The 23,651-nt window shown below is 39.2% G+C and overlaps 1 protein-coding gene across 3 annotated transcripts in view; it reads left to right on the top strand.

The window, feature by feature from the left end:
* The window catches only part of FGF12 (fibroblast growth factor 12), a 490,477-nt gene that overhangs the window by 142,734 nt on the left and 324,092 nt on the right, over positions 1-23,651 (top strand). Inside the window, exon 2 of one of the 3 annotated variants that reach the window (XM_074190634.1) lies at positions 22,101-22,178. The exons of 1 other annotated variant lie outside the window; for it this stretch is intronic. The gene's annotated coding sequence lies outside the window, so the exon portion shown is untranslated. Of the gene's footprint in view, positions 1-18,077; positions 22,179-23,651 lie in introns of those variants that run through there. One more of the 3 variants, XM_074190633.1, reaches the window with a different exon arrangement.

Here is a 23,651-nt window from a genome sequence, read left to right on the forward strand (position 1 = left end):
AGGGAGGGAGAGAGAGAGAGAAAGAAGAAGAATCAAATAAGCAAATGATATAATCCATATATAAAACTCTCTAAGGTAGGAGAGAGATATCAATATCTCTGCTCTCCCCAGGCCTGGAAGCAGCTCACAGATCCATTTTAGTCACCTCTTTAAAATACTAAGGAAGGAATTTTGTTTGATTCTATTTAGAGCTTATTAAAGGAATGAGCTCAGCTCAGCCATACCAGTTTAGACTTGAATAGGATAGAGATTAGATACCAGATAACCCATTCTTTCTTAGGACCTGATCTTTTTGAAACAATCTTTATTTTTCTCTGACTTAAGAATTTGGAATTTTCTATGAGAGACAAGAGGACAATTTTGGGAATTCCAATGCTTTGGTTATGGAAGTACAGGACCATGTTTCTTTCTGGATCTCCAACAAAACAAGACATATTTCTAAGATGAGGGATGCCTTCCAGGCTTCATGGTACTACATGTACTTTATGCTCAAATTGAGGATTCACACTGATAATAAAAGTGTTATCTAGACTGTAGCTACCAAAACAAAGTAGGGTATTGAAACACTCTCCAGTTATGAACATGGGATTCATGCCAATTAAATGAACTTCAACACTTAACATAAAAACACAAAAATGAAAACAGTCCTTGCCCTCAACATGTTTATGCCCTAATATCTCACAAATAATCATATTCTATGTTACTGTTTTATAAGTGAAAATGTTGAAATGTAGAGGAGTGGAGTCATTCATCTAATATTAATAATAATGTAAATTATGAAGTACTAAAAGACATAATATGTTTTTTATAGCCATTGCCCCTTTAGAACATCACAACAACCCTATGAGATAGGTACTATTAAGATGATTATTCTAATTTTATAGTTGAAGGAATGAAAGACTCAGAACAATTGAAGAAAGGAATTCCTAGTGTTGAAATGAAATGCAACTTTAAAAATAGATGAGGGAAGCTGGGGCTCAGAGTAGTAAATCGATTCTCCATTGTCCCACATCAAGTGTCTGAGGTTGGATATGAACTGTGGTTTTCTTTGTTTCCAAACCTGCATTCTAGTTAGAAACAGATGGAGGAATAGAACCCTAGTCTTTTGAACACAAGTCCAGTGCTCTATCTCCTATACAGAATCACCTTCCATAATTCATACTAAAACATTCATCTGATATGTAAGTCACTTAAACTTTCTGAAGTTCAGTCTCCTCAGCAGTAAAATAAAGGGATAAGACAATAAGAATCTAAGGTTCAATGATTTATCCCTCTTTGAACTATGACTGGAAAGGACGGACAATCTGGCTCAAGTTCTTCATTTTACAGATGAGGAGCCTGAGGTACAGAGAGATTATGACTTGTCCAGAGATACTAGATATTATATGCATGCTTAGATGTTCCTGCCTTCAAGTCTGGTGCTCTGTTATACAACCCTGCCATTTCAGAAGGAGGCTTTTCTGACCAAATTCTCTAAATAAATACTTTGGTGCTATAATTTCCCCTTGACCTAGTTATGACCATTCTGGACAGATGCTCTACCTATCTATGCCTACTATTCAGTGGAATCCAGATACCTATGCATTGTGATTCACTCCAAAAACCAAGATATTTTTTATATGAGTTGTTGTCACATCACTCCCTTCCTGTCTTTAGACAATGGCTGTTTCTAGTGCTACTGCATTTATTTTTATTATTAAATTTTGTCTTGTTCATTTCAGTTTACTCTTCCAGCCTATTGACATTATTTGGGTTTTTGTTGTACCACCCATTCCCTTGCAGTTCTGTCCTCTATTATTTTGAAAAGAGGCCTTCATGCCATCCATGCCTTCATCTCAATCACTGACAAAGATCTTTAGCATAATGGTGCTAAGGATAGAGCTTGTATCAATTTACCAAAGACTTCCCTCAACATTTTTGTCAACCCGTTGTTCAACACTCTTTGATTCTGGTCAGTGCTCTAATTACCAAGATGTACCATCTTTCAGTCTATATACCTTCCTTTTGTCCAAAAGGATATAAGAAAACTTCTCAAATATCTTGATGACATCTAAATATACTATTCATTTTTTTCCTCTAAGCTAATAGCTTTGGTAACTCTGACAAGAAAATGAAATGGCATTAGCTTTGGACGATTTGTTCCTAATGAATTTGTACTGACTCTTGGTGATCCCTACTATGCTTTCTATGTTCTCCCAGATTATGCCTTTAATTCTAAATTCTAAAAATTAAACCAACAACCAAATTCAGGCTTATAGGCCTGCAGTTTAAATTTATCTTCTAGCTCTTTTTTTGAATTTTTCCCTATTTCCAGTACCAAATTGTAATTCTTGCTCTATTGTGCATCAGAGATTACCAGTCACTCCTGTTCTGCCTTGCCCTAAATACTATTCTAAGTCTCAAGCCATGGAATCCTGTTTTTAGACTCAGAAATGTGCCTTCCCCACAAAATGGACATACCAGATTATATATGACCTTCCCCTTCATCATTGACTGAAAACTATGGCACCATCTCTCTTTTTTTCAACTTCCTTTCTTTTTGGGGGTAAAGCTGAGGTGGTGAGTCATTGCCTGAGTCATTTCCTGAGTTAGTCCCTCACTCCTTTCTTTCATTTTGACTCTAATAGTGAATATTTACTTGTTTATTACTATTATATTTCTTTGGAATATGTGGCTACTTACATTTTGCTATTCTGCTTGATCTCAGAAGCCAGACCTAAGAGTAATGGGAGGAAGGTACACAAAGATAGCCTTGGTGTTAAGGAAAAAACAAAACAAAACAAAACTTGCTAGTGATCAAAGCTGACCTTAAACAGATTGAACTGCCTTGGGGGCTCATAGCATCATAGTCCATAAAATATTAAGTATCAGCTATGTGTCAGTCAATCATGGGGCCCTCAAGATCTAATTATCAAAATGAACTAACCTCCACTCTCAACAACTTTACTTTCTATTAGAAGAAACAAGACAGTATGTCTACAAGTATAGGCAGTAAATCTAAGGTCATTTCAGGATATCACAGTATCCAGAGGGAGGAGGAAAGAATCAGGAAAGGCTTCGCGTAAACAAGATAGTGCTTAAGTTGACCATTAAAGGAAAGTAGGCACCTGGAGAGGTAGAGATGAGGTTGGAAGACATTCTAGGCTTAGATGAAAAGCCTGTGCAAATATCCCAAGATAGGAGATGGAGTAATCATTTTTTAGGAACCCCAAGAAGGCTATTTTGACTAGACTGAGAATTCACATATAATAAATTTAGGAAAGTAGTTTGGATTCAGATTATTAAACATTTTTAAATGACAAGAAGTGGTATTTTAATTTGATTCCCAAGGTAATTGGATACTAATGAAGCCTACTTATAAAGGGAAAGTGTGATAAGATATGCCTTATTCAATATCATTTTGGCAACTGAGTGCAGGCTAAATTGGGAAAGAGAAGAACTTGACCACTTCTTTTTACAAGGCTAAGAATATTTTTATTTTAAAAATGATTTATTTTTCCAACTGCAAAGATAGCTTTCAACATTCATTTTTAGGAAGATTTTAGATCTACAATTTTCTTCTCACCTCCCTTCCCTCCTCCCCTCAGTAGTGAATAATCTGATATAGTTGGACATGTATAACCATGTTAAATATATTTCCATATTAGTCATGTTGTGAAAGAAGAATCAGAACAAAAGGGAAAAAACATGAGAAGGAAAATAATCTATGAAATATAAAAGAAATTTTAAAAATTTTAAATTGTATGCTTTGGTTTGCCTTCTGTCTCTATTGTTCTTTCTCTGAATGTTGATGGCATTTTCTATGACAAGTCCTTCAGAATTGTATTAAAACTTAGTACTGCAGAGAACTACATCCATCACAGCTGATCACCGTCCAATGTTGCTATTAGTGTAAACATTGTTCTTCTGTTTTGCTCACTTTGCTTGGCATCAACTCATGAAAGTTTAGGCTTTTCTGAAGTTTATCTGCTCATGATTTCTTTTGGAACAATAGTTCTATTATATTCATATATCACAGTTTGTTCAGTCATGCCCTAATTAATGGACATCTCCATAGTTTCCAATTTGATGACACTACAAAATAAGCTACTATAACCATTTTTTGTGCATGTGGGTCTTTTCCCCTTTTTTATGAGCTCTTTGGGATGAAGATCTCATAGTCTTATTGTTGGATCCAGGAATATGCACAGTCTGATTGCCCTGTGAATAACTTGACCACTTTTAGAGGATGGTATTGAGGGCATATGCTTTCAGATACCAGTTGTATTAGGGAAACTTTCTGAGACTCCTTAGATTCTATGATTATGGGCTTATTGGTATCCTATTTCTTCTATCTTATCAAATCTCCTTGAAACCATCAACTGGGTCCACTCTCTCCTTTGTAACAACCCAGAAATCCCTTGTGCAATTTTCTGAACCCAGAGACTAAAGGAAGGCAATTTATACTGCCACAACTATGATGATGGAAAGACAATGACTTTGGGTTAGTAATAAGAAAGGAGAGACTTAGAAATTGACTTAACCTTTACAAATAATTTTAAAGAATATCATCCTGCATCATCTTCAATCTTGGGAATTTTCAGCAAGAAAAATTGTCTTCTTGCAAGTTCTCATTTATAGAATGTTTTGTTATTTATAAGGTGCATTATATAAATATGTGATCTCATTTGATTCTCATAATTATTTTGTGAGGCAGTTACAGTACATATGGCCATTTTAAAGGGGAGGAAATAGAGATTGCCCAAAATCACATGGCTAAAAAGGGACAGAACCACAATCATAATCTTGGTCAACAGATACTAAGTCCAATGGTCATTAGAAAAAAAATATCCTGCTGCCTCCTGTTGGGGATTCTGGTTATAACTATAAATAATGATTAGATAAAAGAGTAGACATTTATATAGAGATTTCCAAAGGACTTTATAGACATTATGTAATCTACCTTTTATATATTAGAATTTGGGGTAGAAAATACAGTTGTTAATGATAATAAAGCAATAACAACAATGCTAGCAGCAGCAGCAGCAGCGGTAGTAGTAGCAGCAGCAGCAGCAGCGGTAGTAGCCATTGTAGTAGTAGTAGTTGTTGTAGTAGCAGTTGTAGTAGCAGCAGCAGCAGCAGTAGTAGTATAGCACATAGTAGTAATAACAAGGAGGAGTAGGAGTAGGAGTATCAGCAGCAGTAGCAGCAGCAGTAGTAGTAGTAGTAGCATAGCAGTAATAGCAGTAGCAGTAGAAATACTAGTAGCATTAGTAGTAGTAGTGGCAGTAGTGGTAGTAGTAGCAGTAGCAGTAGCAATAGTAGCTGGAGGAGTAGTAGTAGTAGTGGTGGTGGTGGTGTGGTAGTAGTAGTAGTGGGGGTGGCAGTAGTAGTAGTGGGGGGGTGGCAGCAGTAGTAGTAGTGGTGGTGAGGTGGCTGTAGTAGTAGTAGTGGGGGGTGGCGGTAGTAGTAGTAGTGGTGGTGGGGGTGGCGGTAGTAGTAGTGGGGGTGGGGGTGGCAGTAGTAGTAGTAGTGGGGGTGGTGGTGGGGGTGGTGGCAGTAGTAGGAGTAGTGGGGGTGGTGGTGGGGGTGGTGGCAGTAGTAGGAGTAGCAGCAGCAGCAGCAGCAACAGTAGTAATAATAGTACTAAGAGTAAGGCATAGTAGCTGTAGTACTAGCAACAGCAGCAAGAACAGAAGCCACAGTAGTATTGCTAAGCAGTCGTGGCAGTAGTGGCACTCATGGCAGCAGTAGTGGCAGCAGTAGTGGCAGCAGTAGTGGCAGCAGTAGGATTCCTAGCAAGTAGTAGTTATGGTAATCGTAAGGATAGAACTTCTGGAGTATTTTGAGATTGGCGAGGCATTTTACATTTATTATTTCATTTCATCTTCATTATACCTTGGTGAAATAGTAGTCACTCCATATCATGGATGAAAACCTGAAGATGAAGGGTGTTCAGAAACCTGCCAGGGTCAAAAGGGGCTGGAAGACCCACTGCAACTCCCGTCTTCTTGAGTCCAAGGCCATCACTCTATGTAACTTGGATTATCATTATCATTCCTATTTTCTAAATAAGAAAACAGAAGCTTGGGAATAATGCATTGAATTGATGAGTATTTACAGTGGGCTTCAAAGCAAGAGTTGTTATGATTTCCAGGCTAGCACATAGTCTGTACTCTTCCTTTCTACCCCAGATACTGTTATAAATTTATGACTTTTCTCCCTCTTGACCTGAGGACCTAATCACAAGAATATTTTAATTTTGTGTTTTGCTGTTTTGGCAATTGTATTCATGAAAATATGAATACAAAGTGCTGAGGCTCCTGACATGAATATTAAACCAATTTGTATCTGGACTATTTTTTGTTTGTATCCAAGAATATTTCTCCATAATGAAATGAGGCCAGGTCTGGAGATAATTTACCAGAGAAAGGAAACAGCAGGTATTGGGGCAATGGTGTTCAAGTGCCTATGATCACATTAGGACAGAATTGAGTTGTAGCCATAGATTTTGACATTACCTAAGATTTTAGGCCCCACCACTAGCATAGTTTTCAGTAAAGATGGGCATTGTACCAGGCTACCTCTTCAATCCAGTTTCTGGGAAAGTGCAGAGAATCACTAGACATTCTCACTAAAATATTTCATGCTATGAAATTCCTGAGAGACTGGTTGCCCAACCCCAACTTTTAAGACTGGGAGACCAGTTAAGACACTATTTCAGGATTCTAGGTGAGCAGTCATGAAGACTTAAAATAAAACAGTTCCTTGACTCATTTCTAATTGGAGGCATTCCTCCCAGGTACCTGTTCCTAGCAAGTGTCTCCCCTTATGCATGTTACCGCTTCAACCTAAAACTTTAACAAAGTCATTTCTGATTAATTCTCCCCTTTCCTTTAATGGATTCTCATTTGGCAAGAACCCAAGGCCATTCATCATTCTTGTTGCTTTCCCATGAATACTTTCCAGATCCTCCATGACTTTTCTCAAAAATTGGTAATGTACCTTATTCATCTATTCTGAGATGCATTTTTAGTAGCCACCATCCCCAAGGATAAATAACCCAGTGCCTCTTCCCTTCCCAAAGAGCATGAATTAGATATGGTTTTAGTACATTGTCCCTGGAGTTCGTGTTTTTATTGCTAATGTTATTAGCAAGAATTCATTGAGTATTTGAGGGAGAGGGTCCCCAGAGCTGAAGAAGGAACTTCAAGTTGAAGCCAGATATTGTCCATAGAATGCAAGAAGAGAGAAGGGAGACACAACTTTGGGGAGAAAGCAAAATTTTGAGTGCTTGTACTGGAGCAAAATTAAAAATTGAAGGAGCTGTTTCCATCCAGGAGATTCACTTGAAAGGTGTATGTGATAAAGGTCCTATGCTATGCCATATTCCTACTTGAGCCTAAGGACCCAGAGATATGACTATTTATAGACAATATCCAAAGCAAGCTCATAGAAGTAGGGGGAAAGGACAGAGGGAATATGGGAAAGTCCTGAATTTTAATTAAAGGACCTGGGTTTGAGTCAGTTTTGAGTTAGATTAACTAGGTTTGAATCTTGCTGTAAAGGTTAAAAACCTATCTGACTTTGCAAGTCATTCACTCTGTCTGGATCTGTCTCATCTTCTGTAAAATGAAGTGATTCAGCAAAGTCCCTTGTCAATTCTAAAACCCTCAATGGGATGAAAACCAGGAAAACCAGAGGGAGAGTATAAGCCCAAAGAGAAGAGCAGAAAAATCTGTTTGGAGTAGTTGCTTAGAATTGGAACGACATGGAGGACAAATCAGTAAAGACTTTATGGAGATGGGATCCAAGCGAAGCTTTGACGAAAGTGAAGGACTAGGAAAGACTTCAATAGATAGATGAAATGGGGATCTAATTAGAGTTGATAGTAAAGTCAGCAGAAGAGAGAGTATAGAAAGCAAGGACAAGAATGTTAACCCATCTAGCATATCAGTAGCAATGGAAATGAGATAAAGCAAGGGCATCCAGTCTGTCCCAGATCCAGATTGCTCATGACTCGATAAAACTTTCCATTTCATCCAAAAGCAATCATTCCAGTCCAATCTAACAATTAATAACAAAGGGCAGTTATGGACAAGACCCTAAGCCAAGTGCCAATGACATAAACACAAAAAGAAAAATCAATCCTGCCCCCAAAGGAGTTGACTTTCTACTAGTAGGAAGTAATTGGTAAACAAATACAATTTTAAAAGATGATATTTGGAGGAGGCGAAAATCACTGACAGCTAAGAGCATCAGGGAAGGCTTCCTGGAGGGGACTGATAATTAGTCTTGAAGAAGTCAGGATGTCTAAGAGACTGGAGCGAGGGAGGAGTAGGGTTCAAGCATGAGGGACAGACTATGCAAATTCAAAAAGGGGGGCAGAGCGTGCAGTTTGAGGGATACCAAACAGGTCAATTTGGCTGAGATTTAGATGAAGGAAAACAGGCTCATTTGAGAAGTAAGGAGAAAGAGAGTGGAGTTATACCCAGTGACTGTTGTGTATTTTATCCTAGAAGGAATTCCTAGGTTATGGTGACATGGTAAGACTCATGCTGTCAGTGGATGGTTTTTGCAGCTGTGTGGAGATGGTTAGCTAGGGGTAATCAAATTAGGATGCTGTTTCTGTTTTTTAAATTTTATTTTTTATTTATTTTCATCCATTTATACGTGCATTTTTTTCAAGTTACAAAATTTCCCTCCACTCCCCTCCCCTCAGCAGGGCACAATCAGGTTAGCATTTTACAAACATATTTTGTTAAACATCTTTCAAAATTAGTCATTTTTGGCATGAAGAAATAGGATTAAGGAAGAGAGAGATACATAAGAAATAATGTTTGTAAAGTGTTCATCCGATTCAGAAGGGTTGTTTTTTTTTTTCTGTGTGTTTTGTTTTGTTTTGTTTTTCTTACTCTGGTTAGGGATAATATAGTCCATAACCAGTCATAGGTCTCTGAACTGTCCCAAGTATCTGCTTCCATCAAAGTCATTTATCTCATAATGTTGTTGATGTGTACATTCTTCTCTTGGCTCTACTCCTTTTGCTCAGCGTCAGATCCTGTAAGTCATTCCATGCTTCTCTAGAGTCTGACCATTTGTGGTTTCTTAAAGAACAATAATATTCCATAGTATCCATGTCCCATAGCTTGTTTAGCCATTCCTCAATGAATGGGCACCCTCTTAATTTCCAGTTCTTTGCCAGTGCAAAAAGAGCTGCTATGAATATTTTAGAACATGTAGGACTTCTCCCATTTTTTACAATTTCTTCTGGATATAGTCCTAGAATTAGAATTGCTGGGTCAAAGGGTGTGAACAGTTTTCTTGCTCTTTGGGCATAGTTCCATATTGCTCTCCAGAAAGGTTGGATCTGTTCACAACTCCACCAGCAAGGCCTCAATGTCCCAATCCTCTACTACCTCTCCAACATTGATCATCTTCCCTTTTTCTCATCTGTGCTAATCTAATAGGTTGTGAGATTATACCTCATTGTTGTTTTAATTTCTCTAATCAATAGTAATATGGAGCATTTTTTGTATGATTATATCTAGCTTTAATTTCTTCATTTGAAAACTGTCTGTTCATATCCTTGGACCATTTATCAATTGGGGAATGACTTATGACTTCATAAATTTGATGCAATTCTCTCTATAGTTTAGAAATGAGCCCTTCATCAGGTTGTGAGAACTGTTTCCCAGCTTTTTGCCTTTCTCCTAATTTTGGCAGCATTGATTTTATTAGTGCAAAACCTTTTTAATTTAACATAGACACAATCATTCATTTTATAATTCATAATGTACACTAATTCTTGTTTGGTCATAAATTTAATCCCTTTTCATATTTTTGGACTATTAATTTATTTATGGTGTCACTGTATATGTCTAAATCCTGTACCCATGTTGACCTGATTTTGGTGTAGGGTGTGAGATGTGGGTCTATGCCTAGTTTTTGCCATACTATTTTCCAGTTTTCCCTACAATTTTTGACAAATAGTGAGTTCTTATCCCAGAGGCTGTGTCTTTGGGTTTAGCAAAGAGTAGATTCCTGTAGTTTCTGCAGTCATTGCTGCAGTTTCTTTTGAACCTCTCGCGATCCACCGATCCATGACTCTATTTCTTAACCAGGACCAGGCCATTTTGATGACTTCTGCTTTATAGTATCATTTGAGATCTGGTAGAGCTAGGCCCCCTTCCTTTACATTTTTTCATCAGTTCTCTTCCTATTCTTGCCCTTTTGTTGCTCCAGAGAATGCTGTTTCAATATTCTAGGACAGAGGGGATTTGGAACTCCACTGGAGTGCCTGGTATGTGGATGTAGAGAAGGGGAAAGATGTGAGACATTTAAGAGAAATAAAACCAGATTGACATGTTAATTGATTAAACAATAGAATGAGAAAGAAACAGACAGACAGAGACACAGAGAGGATAGATCTGAGTTTGTAAATTTTAAGACAGTAAAAGGATAGTGGTGCCTTCCATACAAATATTTTGGCAGTGATGTGAAAGATGGCTTGAAGAGAGGAAAGAGTGGAGGGAGCATTCTCAGTTGATGTTCCCATAATAGCTCATGTGAGATATAATCAACTTAATGAAACTGTCAGTAAGGGGAAGCCAAAGTTGTGAACTTTGGGTTACTGACCTAGAGCTGGGACATACCTCAGAGGATAGCTAGTCCAATTCCCTCATCATTTATATGGGAAGAAACCAAGGTCTGGGGAATATAAGGTATTACAAGTTAGGAATAGTTCAAACCAGGAAACTGAAGCCCAAATACAATGTTCTTCCTACTGCAACATATTGTCTCATGCAAGAAATATTACAGAGGTGGTATCAACAAGACTTGGCAACCAATTGGACATTGCGGAATGGGAAACAAATAAGGTAGAATCAAGGATGATACTTTCCTGATGAGTCTAGATGGCTAGGAAGATGATGAGAGGAGCAGAGAAATAAGGTAAACTGAGGTCCAAGAGGATAGCACAGATTTAGTTTTTGGCACAATTTTGATATGCTGAAAATAATGGCAGGGAATCCAGGTAGATACTTCTCATAAAGAAAGTGGAAACATAGACTTGGAGCCCAGGGGAGACACCAGGAAGAAACACCTGGATTGGGAATGATTTGCAGATGAAAGACTTGAAGCCATGAAAGCTTTTAAAATAACTAGTGGAGATAATAGAAGGCGAGAAGAAGATTGAGAATATTTTGAAGGGTGGCTAAAATTTAATGGACAGAAGCAAGAAAAAGTCCAACTGAATTAGTATAGAGGAAATGAATAACCCAAGAAGTAAATGAACTAAGAGAGTGCTTCATTATGGAATTGAAGGAAGAGAAGAGTATCAAGACGATGGTGGTGGTAGTGGTGGCCTGTATCTCTACAATAGAAATGTTCAACAATGAGAATGCTACATTTATCCTAAGGATGGTATTAGAGGTATTGTAAAAGAGATTGTCATGGGATATGGACATAAGATGGGGCAGGGGAGCAATCCGAGATGCAAGATTTCTCCCCATTGGTCTTCCCCCCTCTAAGCATATTGATATCAGTGAAATAGGGTAAATGTAAACATCCAGAATAGTGGAAAGGAGAAAACCCATTTTCCCTACAGTTATCAAAATAATTTTCCTAATAGCACAGATATTATCCTGTCATTCTCTACCAGAGAAGCTCTACCATCACCCTCTTGTCTCTGGGATCAAACCTAATCTCCTCTGGTTAGTATGTAAAGCCTTTGACAAACTAGAATAAGGTCTTTTACACACAATGTCTTCCTATCAGACTAGGCTACTTATGATTCCTGGTATATAGCACGTCATCTCTTATCTTCAGGCCTTTGTTCAGATCCCATTCTTGGGACTGTCTCCTTTTTCTCCAGAACAGGTTCATTCAATGCCCAACTCAAAAGCCACCTCCAATTCTGAAGCTGTTTGGCCTTCCTACAGTTGATAGCACCCCTTCATCCACTCCTTAATTACTTTGAGGTAATTTTCCAAGAATTTCCTACTTATTCCATTTACTTCTTGTCTCCCCTTAAAAAATCCTCCTTGAGAGCAGGAATTATTTCCTCCTTTTGTTTTGTATCCTCCCAGAACCTATCACTGTTATTGGTGTAAAGTAGGTATTTAATAATGTTTGTTGAAGAATGAATGAGATGTAATGAATGAATGGAGGAGAATGAATGAATGATGGGGGGAAGAGTCAGTCATATAGCAACAAGTGGTTAGCCAGGCAGGAAATCTCTGTATTGCCTACTGATGAGGCTTGGGAAGAGTGGGAGGACATGTACTTTGCCCAAGGTTCGGCTGGAGATGGATAAGTTTGAAAGAAGACTGGAGAGTTGTGGAGTCTCTTCTACAACAGCATTAAGTTGCTTTTTCTAATTATGTCTGCACGCTCAGGATATGGAAACTTCCTTTTACCTGGCTGTGAATGATTGCTCCTCCCAAAGCAGCTCTGTCTAAGCTGCCAAGTGGAGGTGGCCCTGTGCATCCCCATATCTCATCTCTCACACCAGTTCTCTCTTGTACTCTGAGAGCCCCTTCTTGTACTCTGTCTTTGGCAGACATCCTGGGGCAATGTGATTCAACATCGTGCTGAGCTTGGGCATAATGGAGGCAGCTGCTATTTTGGGATAACAGCCATATCATCAGATCTTTTTTGGGCCAGATTTCACAGGCTTGGATGTTTGCAGAAAGAGGGATTTTGCAGACTTCAGCCCTACCTGCTTCAGCACAGCAACCGATTTCCCAGTCTTCTTTAACTTACTGGCATTTGACATTGACAATCCATTCACTGTTCTAACAGCATTGATGGTTTTAGAAAATTTTCAACTGTGTTTGTGTGGGCTGAATAGATTGCCTTTCTCTTCAATGGTAAAAATGAAAGAGAAGTCTTATTTTAGATGAGTGCAAGAACTGACCCTGAAGCAGAGGTTCATGGGATTTCTAGAAATGCTCACAAGTGGCACTCTCTCTCTTTTTTCATCTCCATGTCATCGGTTTAGTTAGATAATAACTATGGCTAATGTCCAGAAGTCAATTCTCAGAGCCACAACTGTTGGGAAAGAACTGGCTCAAAGACCTGTTTTCAGGAATGTCACATGTTAGGCAGTTGCATCCTCCAGAGAAACAGAACTTAGGTCTGACCACACTCCACAACATGTGGTGGCTCCCTACCACCTTCCAGATAACATGCAAATGCCTCTATTCTATAGAAATAGAGTCTATATTTGTCTATATATATTGTCTATAGACAACGCAAGAGGTTTTCTTGTTCCTGATACCTACTTTATTTATTTTCTCTCCTCGTATAATAAATATGTGAAATTACGCTTGGTGGTATGTACCATAAGAGATAAAAGGAAAGAGAAGAGAGTGTAGGAGATGGAAGACAAGATGAACCAACAGTGCACAAATCCCCTAAAAAATCCCCTTCCTCGGGGCAGCTAGGTGGCATAGTGGATAAAGCACCGGCCTTGGAGTCAGGAGTACCTGGGTTCAAACCCTGTCTCAGACACTTAATAATTACCTAGCTGTGTGGCCTTGGGCAAGCCACTTAACCCCATTTGCCTTGCAAAAACCTAAACACACACACACACACACACACACACACACACAAAATCCCCTTCCTCAAGTGGCCGAGCACAACATTGTATCAGTTGCAAGTGACCAATCTCTCCCTTCAGTTCTTGCTGCATTTGATTCTGCCCTCAGCACACTGATCCATCTTGCACCATATTTAGAATTGTTTGTCTTCCTTATATCCCCTGAAACACTCATGTATATCTTCATTGTATTGTCTCATAGAGCCCATGGAGCAGGACCTTCAGGTGTTGTTCAGGCCTTTCAGTCATGTGCAATTCTCTGAAACCCCATTGAAGTTTTCATGGCAGATACTAGAAGGATTTGCCATTTCCTTCTCAAATTCATTTTATAAATGAGGAAACTGAGACAAATAGGGTTAAGTGACATACAGTTAGTATGTCAGAGAGTGAAATTTGAATTCAAGTCTTTCTGATTTGAGGCCCAGAGCTCCAGCCTCTGGGCCACCCAACTGCCCCACTTCAAGGGCTATTCAGCTAGAAAGACTCTGGGATGATGCCCTGGGAAGTTTCCTGCACGGTCCCTGACCACGTTGTCTTCAAGGATATATAGTTCAATTCAACAAGTATTTGTCTCCTCTATCTTATGAGAAATTGTTTTCCTTTCCAATTCTCAAGTTCAATCATTCTAGGAAGACAAAGAAACAAGACCCCAAAATAGCCTGCATGCATCTCTCTCTCTCTCTCTCTCTCTCTCTCTCTCTCTCTCTCTCTCTCTCTCTCTCTCTCTCTCTCTCTCTCTCCATGAGGAACTTCCATTCTATAGTAGGAACAGAACATGGTGACATAAATTTATTCACTTTAACTTGGGAAATGAATGAGTACAAATAACTCTGTGTACCAGAAAAGATTTCTCATAGATACTGATGCCTGGGTCAGAGTTCGGAAGCTTAGAATTTTCAGAGGGGCAAGTGAGCAAGTGAAGCAGGAATTGAGTTTCCAACCTGTATAAAGTTGGGGAAGTAGGACATGCAGGACATGACAGTCGCTCTTCGGGAAACAGTGACAGGAAGTCATTTAGTTGGAACAGATAATGTGTAGAAGATTGATGGAAGGGGGCAACTAGTTGGTGCAGTGGATAGAGTGCCAGCCCTGGAGGCAGGAGGACCTGAGTTTAAATCTGGTCTTAGACACATAATAATTGCCTAGCTGTGTGACCTTGGGCAAGTCACTTAAACCCATTGCCTTATAAAAAACCTAAAAAATGATTATTGGGAAATAAACCTAGAAAGATATTTATCAATTTTAAAAGATCTTTGAAAAAGCCATGATGTAAGAATAAGGATGAGACTAATAGCAACAAACTTTCCTATGTATTATTTCATTTTTTTTTCACAATAGCCATAACAGCCAGGTGGGACTTTTATTATGCTTATTTTACAAATGAGGAAATTAATGCTTATAGTCATAGAAGAATTGTTATTAGTATCAATAGAAGGAGCTGGCACATTGGAAGTTAGAACTGGAAAAATATGAATGAGCTAAAATGTGGCATTGGGGAGAAGGGTAGTGTTGGATGCAAGAGACACTGGCACAATACAAATATCGATTGTTCTCAGTCATGTTCTTTGTAATGGGTTCTAGTACCCCTTCTGATATTTGCTTTAAAACCTATGAGTTTGGTTTCTTTTTTCCTGTCTTTCTGATGTTGATGAATTTCTGATTTCTGTGGCAATATGTTGTGGTCAATCACTTGGAAGGAAATCTAGGTTCAAACAATCTCCTTCTTGCCTAACCGTGGTACCATGGACAGATTATTTCCCATAGTGCCATGGACAGATCATTTCCCATAGTGCCATGGACAGATCATTTTCCTCATCTCTAAAATAGGGATAATAATGCTTGTTTTTACCTACCTCCCTGGGTTGTGAAGCCTCAGAGAGATTGTTTGTCAAATGTCTGAAGACTTTAAAACATTATAGAAGATTTAGGAAACTTTGTTAGGCCTAAGAACCATAAATCATTTTTCTATGATACTTAGCATTTGTGTAACACCTTGTTCCTAGAAGTTCAAAGAATTCCACAGGTCATGAAGCTTCAGTTTTCCCTTTAATTCTTTCATCATTTCTCCACAGACATTTCAGCATGGCTAAATGACTTATCCACAATGACCCTGTGGATGAGCACCAATATTCAGTTAAGTTTAAATTGCTTTCCAGCACTGAATAAGTGGGAATATTCTTTCTTTTTGCTTGAAATCACAGAATTCCATTTGTATTTTCTAGGTGAAATGGAAATGATTTGCTCATGATTTTACAGAGAGTGCCTATCAGACCCAAGCCTGGAGTTCAGTTATCTGGCTTTGTGTTTTTGTCCTTCCCCACTGCTCTATTTCTGGGGAGGTAAAAGTCCTGGGAATCCAGCCTGAAATGGGTTCCCACTGGAGCTCTGTTTAGGTTCTACCATTGTGACTTTGGAAAAATTAGCTACGGTTTTATGTAAGTTAGTTACTGCATATGCGAGGTTAAGCTGTGCCCAGGAGTTGCCTTAGATGTTCCCTCCTAGCCTCTATGGAGGTTCTACGTTCTGCTTTTACTCTATACTTTGCTACCCTCTGGTGGTCGTTTGTATTTTTGCAGACACTTAGGAATTATTTCCTAAGTACTGTAGTAACAAGACTTTAAATAACGCTTTCAGGTTTGCCAATCACTTTGCATGTGTTAAATCAGTGAAGCTTCACAATGACCTTTGAATTTTGGTGGTATTATTAGCCTTGTTTTGTATAAAAGGAAACTGAGGCAGGCAGATATTAAGTGATTTGCCCTGGGACCCACAGCTACTACCTGAGGTCAGGATTTCAACTTAGGTCTTTATGAGTCTGAGTCCAAAATTATATACACTGTTCTCTTTGACTGTATAAAATATTCTGAAATGTTTGAATTTTCAGACTTTAAAGGAGAAAAGTTTCTTTTGAAGAAATATAACTGAAAGAACATATTTCATCAATTAAAAAGTCTTTTCTAGTATTAGCAAATCTTATTTTGTGACTTCTATTCATTCTGTGAAAGAACAGACCATGAAATGATTGTGAACCCAACTCTCTTAGCTCGAGAGATAAGTTATAGTTCTTCAAGTCCAACTTTCTCATTTTGTGCATGAAGAAACAGAGGCATAAAAAAGAAGTGAAATCTATCATCGGCTAGATGATAGACAGACTACTGTCTATCAATCTAGTCAGAGCTGGCTTTGGAAGAGATAGGAACCTCCAGACTTTGGTGTGTTAGTAGAGTTGGAGAACAGGGAATGGAGACCCAGAAAGAAAACTCAACTGGGTCACCCCTATCATAAAGCAAGTTAATGGTAGATTTGGGTTTGGAACTTGGATCTCCTGACTTGAATCGATTTTGCTTTCAAACTCAGAGCAATTTATTGATTTTAAATGGATTCATAAATTAAAAAAGCATGAGTTAAACATTTACTGTCAGAAACTGAATTTCTATCTTCAACTCAAATTAGCAGAAATTTATTCTGTGGTCTACTATGGTCCAGGCACTAGGGTTACAACAATAAACTGAGAAAGGGGTAAAGTATCTTGTCCCAGGTTACAGAAGGTATTCATACTTAGTATCAGAATTCAAATTCAGGGGCAGCTAGGCAGAACAGTGGATAAAGCACCAGCCCTGGAGTCAGGACAACCTGGGTTCAAATCCAGTCTCAAACGCTTCATAATGACCTAGCTGTGTGGCCTTGGGCAAGCCACTTAACCCCATTTTCCTTGCCAAAAAAAACAGAATTCAAATTCAGGGCTCTTCATTTCAAATCTGCTGACTCGTTCCTTCTGCCTTCCTCAAGGAACAATCCTTCTCTTCTGGTACCTTACATTTTAATGAATGTTTATAATGTCTGAGTTTATACAGTAAGTATCTTGTCAAGACTTTGAGGAGACAAAAGACGATGCCAACCAGAAATGGATACTGGACACAGTAATTCAGAGCTTGGTCCAATTTCCACCTGAACTTGAGGAAGTGAGAAAGTCTGTGCCAGGAGCCTTGCTGAGGGCTCTCAGAACAGCTCCTCAGGTTGGCCAAGCCAGGAAGGTGAAGGGCTTCAAATATGGACGTACCCTGGCAATAACTTCATCCTGGCCTTGGGATGATGGTCAGCATTTGGAGTCTTTTTGGCTTTCTCAAGAATAAACTGGAGGTGGCTAGGTGGTGCAGTGGATAGAGCACCAGCCCTGGAGTCAGGAGTACCTGAGTTCAAATCTGGCCTCAGACACTTAATAATTACCTAGCTGTGTGGCCTTGGGCAAGCCACTTTAACCCCATTGCCTTGCAAAAAAACAAAAAACTGAAAAAAAAGAATAAACTGAACCTGATATCATTTCAGGTATAGCCAAAGCCAATTCTGACCCTGGAGTTGGTCCTAGAAGGTAAACAGCTAAGCATGTCATTATCTTGAGGTTTGACTCCATGCAATTTGTTTTTAGAATACACAATCTTGTCATAATTTTGGGATAATTCTTTCACTTACTCCGTGAGTATTTATTTATTTATTTTGGGTTTTGCCAGGCAATTGGGTTAAGTGACTTGCCCAAGGTCACACAGCTAGGTAACTATTAAAGGTCTCAGTCCAGATTTGAACTCAGGTCCTCCTGACTCCAGGGCCTGTGCTCTGTCTACTGTGCCACCTAACTGCCCCTAAACTAACATTTATTAGTCATTTACTCTGTACCAGATTCACTGTTAGGCACTGGAATTCAGAGACCCAGAAAATAGACACTGCCCTCAATAAGCCTGCTTTCCATTGGGGAGGAAGGAGATTTATTTCAAAATATATCCAAATAAGCAAATACACAATATATACAAGATATCATGTGGGAGAGGCTGGCATGTCAGAGCAGGTGGAGATCAAAAAGGGCTTCCTGAAGGTAATGAGGCTTTTAATAAGATTTAAGGAAGGTAGGGATTCAGCTACATAAAGGGGAAGAGAGGATTCTAGTCCTTGGGAACAGCTTCTGCAAAGGAAATGGGAGGGGAAATTACTAGACCTAGGGATCGGTGTGTGACCTGCTTCAGCAGGATGAAGAGTCAAGTGAGAGGAGTGAGTGCTGGGTAAAAACAGACTTACTCTAAAAAGCCAATCAAATGGCAAAGCTCATCCTTTTTACCTTAAGATATAGGTGGCATTAGGGAAAAACACTGTGTCTGGGGGCAGGAAGACTTGACTCCCTATCTAGCTTCAGATATTTACTAGCCCAGTGACTCTAGACAAGTCACTTAATGCCACTTTCCTGAACCATCAAATCAGGAGGATGATAATACCTATGTCACAGCATGGTTGTGAGGAACTGAGTCAAAATAGTAAAGGTTTTGGTCCACTGCCACAAAGCAGGACTTAATCAACATTTACCCATTCATACAATTCCTCTCCTTGAGGTCCCCTTTTCTCTACTCCCATGCTCCCACTCTGTAAGTACCTTGAGGGCAGGGTTTCTTTTTATAGTAAGTATTTAACAGATGCTTTTTGATTGACTATAAAAGTTCCAGATGCTAATTGGAGGTGTTTCCATTTCCTCCAGGTCAAAGAGAGTCATCCAAAGTGCTTGAGTCTGGAAATGTTACTCTCAGATCTGTTCTGTAGGGCTACCTCTTTGGTAGCTCTTTTGACCTGAGAAGGGAGAAGTAAGATGTAGGAAGAGCAATAGGAAGGTTATTGCAGTAATCCAGATGAGAGATGAGGGTCTGAATAGGATGGCAATGGAGAGTGAGGGATGGATGACAGAGATGCAGTGGGGAAGGATAACATTAGACAATTGACTGTTCTGATCGTAGTTCCCTATTTCTGCGGTACTAGAGGAAGAAAGATAAGTGTCAATAATTTGTGGGGTTTTTAGTTACCATATATTAGGCGTTGATACTTTTCTAGCAACACTCTATCAGACAATCCGCCTGTTTCTGCTTGGATTTTTGGTATGAACCAAAACCTTTGAGGCTCCCACTGAGGCCTGTAGTATTCAGCAAAACCCCACTTCAGTGATCTTCTCCAACATTGCACAAAATGTTGATGAGCCAGGGTCTTCTTTCTTGCTCATCCTTTGCCCTAGGGTTCTTGTTTGTGAGAGAATTTAAGTCAATAAAAATTAATTAAATGCTTTCTATGTGACAGACTAAGTTCTAGGGATATAAAGAAGGGTGACAGTTATCTCAGTCACCAAGGAACAAATCATCCACTGAAAAGGACAGTAGGAGACTTCTAGAATCTTACCATCTCAGTACATCAGAGATGAAGTGCATGACCGAAAACCATGTCAACAACATTCCAAATTGTTTTCCAGTCTCTACTTGAAGCCTCGCAGTGAGGGAGACCTCAGCACCTCCTTGGGAGCCTCTTTTGTTGTTGGACAGATCTCTATATTGGAGGGCTTTCTTAACATTGATACTGAATTTTCTATTTGAAATTTTTTTCCACTCTTCCTTCTTCTACCCTTGGGGGGAGGGAGAGGGACCAAGCAGAAAACGTCCATTCCTCCTATATGTGACAGCCTCTCAGATACTTGATGCTCACTGCTAGTCTTTCATTCATAACCTTTTCATCTCCACATTGACAAGTTAAATAGTTCCAAAGCTACGCCTTGAAAAACTGTAGGAATAAGTTCCTTAATGCCACAAATCCTGCCAGTATAATTGGGCCTTCATGAACTAGTTGTTTTATTATCTCCAGTTGGACTCCAAGCATGGGCATGACCTATCCAAGTCAGATTGTTTTATTTTCCCATTGCTTAGATACTGTATATAGAAGTTACTTAACAAATGCTTACTGGTTGGCCAATTGGTTGACGAAGCACTATTCCAATTAGAATGTCCATTTGTACACTCATTCAGCAAGTGTTTATACGGTCCCAACCAAATCAAAGGAGAATGCAGTTGGATTAGCTGAACTCAAGGAAATCACATCCATCTTCCTAATTCCCACAATGCCTAGCTGTGGGAATCCACCTGAATAAGTTGATTGCTGGTAGAAAAGATGAAAGTGTTTGAATGGGAAGATTGCCATAGGTGATATGTGAATGGTTCCAATGGATATTGAACTTTTAACACTTAAGAGGAAGAGAGTTATCAGATGGTTAAACTAATAGTTCCCAAAATGTGTCTGAGCAATTTAAAAAGTGTTGAACTATGTGTTATTGTCCTCAAATCAATTATAAGAAAATTGTGAATCATCTCATCACTTCTGAGGTTCACCATGAACAACTTCTCCCCCCCCCACACCTCAATGTAGTGTTGTCAAAGGGACTCTGGATTGTGTGCAGAGTGCTGGAAACAGTGAGATGGGGAACACCTCAAAGGCAGGGATGCTATCACGTATGATTCATGGGTTAAAGTCACTGAACCAGATCTTGGCACATTCAAGACCTAAGAGTTGATGATGGGTTGGGTTTATATAAAACACTCCATAATCCTGAACTACTTCCCTGACAGGATTTCTGAAACTTTGTGTATGACATTAATGGTGAATCCAAATCCAGCTCAAGCTGTAATAGTCTTGAAATGAAACCATGTTTTACAACATATCCCTGTCCTGCATATGCTGCTTCCTGTCCCAGAACCCTAGAGCTCCTGGCCATCCCCTTCTGTAAGCCAATCAGTCCATACCTGGGATAGGAAATCCAAATCAATTCATGACAAAGAGTGAACTCTTTATTTGAAAACACAGAGCAAGTAGTATCATTGTCTATTAAACATTAAATTAATTCATGGTTCAGAGGTAATATCAATGAATTTGGCATCAGTACCTGGGTTGGAATCCCTATCTAGCCCTACTGTTAGGATGAGATTTCCTATTTCCTAATCTTAAACAAGTCACTACCTTTCTCTGGACCTCAGCTTCCTCATATATAAAATTAAGAGTTTGGTCTAGATGACTTTTTAGATCCATTCCCACTACCAAAATCTCTAACTTTAATTGACTTCACTGCACTTTTTTATTCTGCATCTAAGCTCGGAGGATAAAAAAAGAAAAGAAGACTGTTTGAAGCTTCTATATTTCTATCCAAAGGAATTTATGGCCCATGTGATTCTTCACAGGCATAGTTGCAAAGAGTAGCCCAGGCTTTCTATCTCCATAGATGAGTGCTTCCAGCCCCATTAGAAGCACCACAGGAGATGTTTAGGTGAAAATGATGGTGAATGCTCTAGACAGGCTTTTTGTTAAAGTGCATCAATGGCAGGAAAATCTTGCTTTTGATGCTTATAAAAGTGTGACTGGTTTTCCCCAGGAATGCCCATTTTGTGCTTTCAGAGGTGAATCATTTATGGATACTCTCAGAGACTAAACTTAATTGAACCAGTTTATTCATGTTGTTTGCTGTTGATGATGAGTAAGACTCTCGGGACATGTGTTGGGGATGATTAAACATTGCAGCTTGGTAAACAGCCGGCTGCCTTTCAGTCTGTTGGCACTTGATATAGAACGCTGATGTTGACATAGAATGGCGACCATTCCAAATGGTGCTAGACCCAAGATCCAGAGAGCATTCTTCTATCACTGATCAATTATCCCTTACTTCTTTCTATGGCAGACGGTAGCTGGCAACCAATCCAAGTATCATCATACCTCAGAGAAAGGGAGAAAGTCACCCAGAGGCAAAAACCATAAGGTAAATGAGTCTAGGGCTAAGTAGAGCACCTCTCAAATCCTCTCTTGACATCACTCACTCCAGTCTCCCTATCTTTCCTACAAATACTATTTGGAAAAGAAACCAGGAATCATTTTACTTCCCTGAGCTTCACTTTCCTCATCTAAAAAATGAAGGTTAGACATAATAGTCCCTTTTCCCCTTTTGGCTTGGAGTCCACACTCTTTTTCCATAGTACAACTGAATACAGGAGGACTTTGTTGACAGAACTTCTGATTTTCAGTCCCTGATCTCTCATTTACTAACCATGGAACCAGGTTTTCTGAAGTTTCCTTTCAAATAAAGGTAATAAGAAGATCAACAGCTAGAATATATAACTTGTTTGAAGATGTACAAAATCTATGCAAATACTATCTCATGAGAGGAAATCTGAGTTGGTCAAAGGCTAAGTGCCTTAGCCAGGATTCCACAGCTAGTATGTGCCCACCCACCATTTTCTCAACATCACTTAGCAATGGTAATACTTTAAAAACAATTTGTAGAGAAAATTTCTGCTCAGAAACAACATACTAATTTCATGTCTGTAGTTAAAAAATGGATATATAAAGTTTGCCCATAATTAAAACCACAGAGACAACTTAGGTTTCCAATCGCCACCCTTCCCAGAAACCAAATGCAATTCACAGAATTTCTTTCTGCGTCTTGAATCTGGACATGATAACATGATGCTCATACTCTTCTCTGCCCTGTTCACCACACTTTGTAGATTAGAAAACACATCGACACACTACATAGTTTCCAGAGGAAGTTGACAAGGATAGTGAAAAATCTAGAGTTCTCGTTCAATGAGGAATCAATGAAAGAACTGGGCATGATTAGTTAGAAGAGGCTTCCATATCGTGTCCCTTGGAGCATTCTTCTCCTGGCTATGCTTCTAGGTCTCCATTTGAACTTTGCCCCCTCAGATGCCTTCTTACCCTGGACGTTCCTTCAATCCCTGTGCCCTTATCACCATGGCATATCCCTCTGCTCTTGGGCTTCCTTTTCCCAATGGGTACTTTTCCTAGAACCTCAATTTTGAAAAAGTGCCCGAGTCAACCATTCCTCCCCCAACTCCGCTTCTATTTTTCACCATGCCTAGTGCATTTCCATTGTCCAAGTCTCCTGCCCCTTCAACTCTCTTCCATGTGGCATCTTCTTCATTTAGAAAGTCAGCTCCTCAAGGGAAGGAATTATTTTTATTTTTTAGTAAGTGTTTGCATCCCCAGTGCTTAGCCCAGTGCTATCACAAAATAATCCCATAATTATTACTTGTGGATTTGGTGTGGTAGTAGAGTCAGCTTCTGCAAAACTCCAGAAAACAGAAAGAAGAGCAATGCATTTCCTCTTATTTAGGTCTGATGTCAGGACCTCGTGCTCTCTAGTTGGAACTTTCCAAAAGTGGGTTTCCTTTGGAGAAGGAGACATTAGGTTTTGCCCTACTGAAGGGCTTTA

Source organism: Macrotis lagotis, chromosome 6 (assembly GCF_037893015.1).
Source record: "Macrotis lagotis isolate mMagLag1 chromosome 6, bilby.v1.9.chrom.fasta, whole genome shotgun sequence".
Lineage (NCBI taxonomy): Eukaryota > Metazoa > Chordata > Mammalia > Peramelemorphia > Peramelidae > Macrotis > Macrotis lagotis.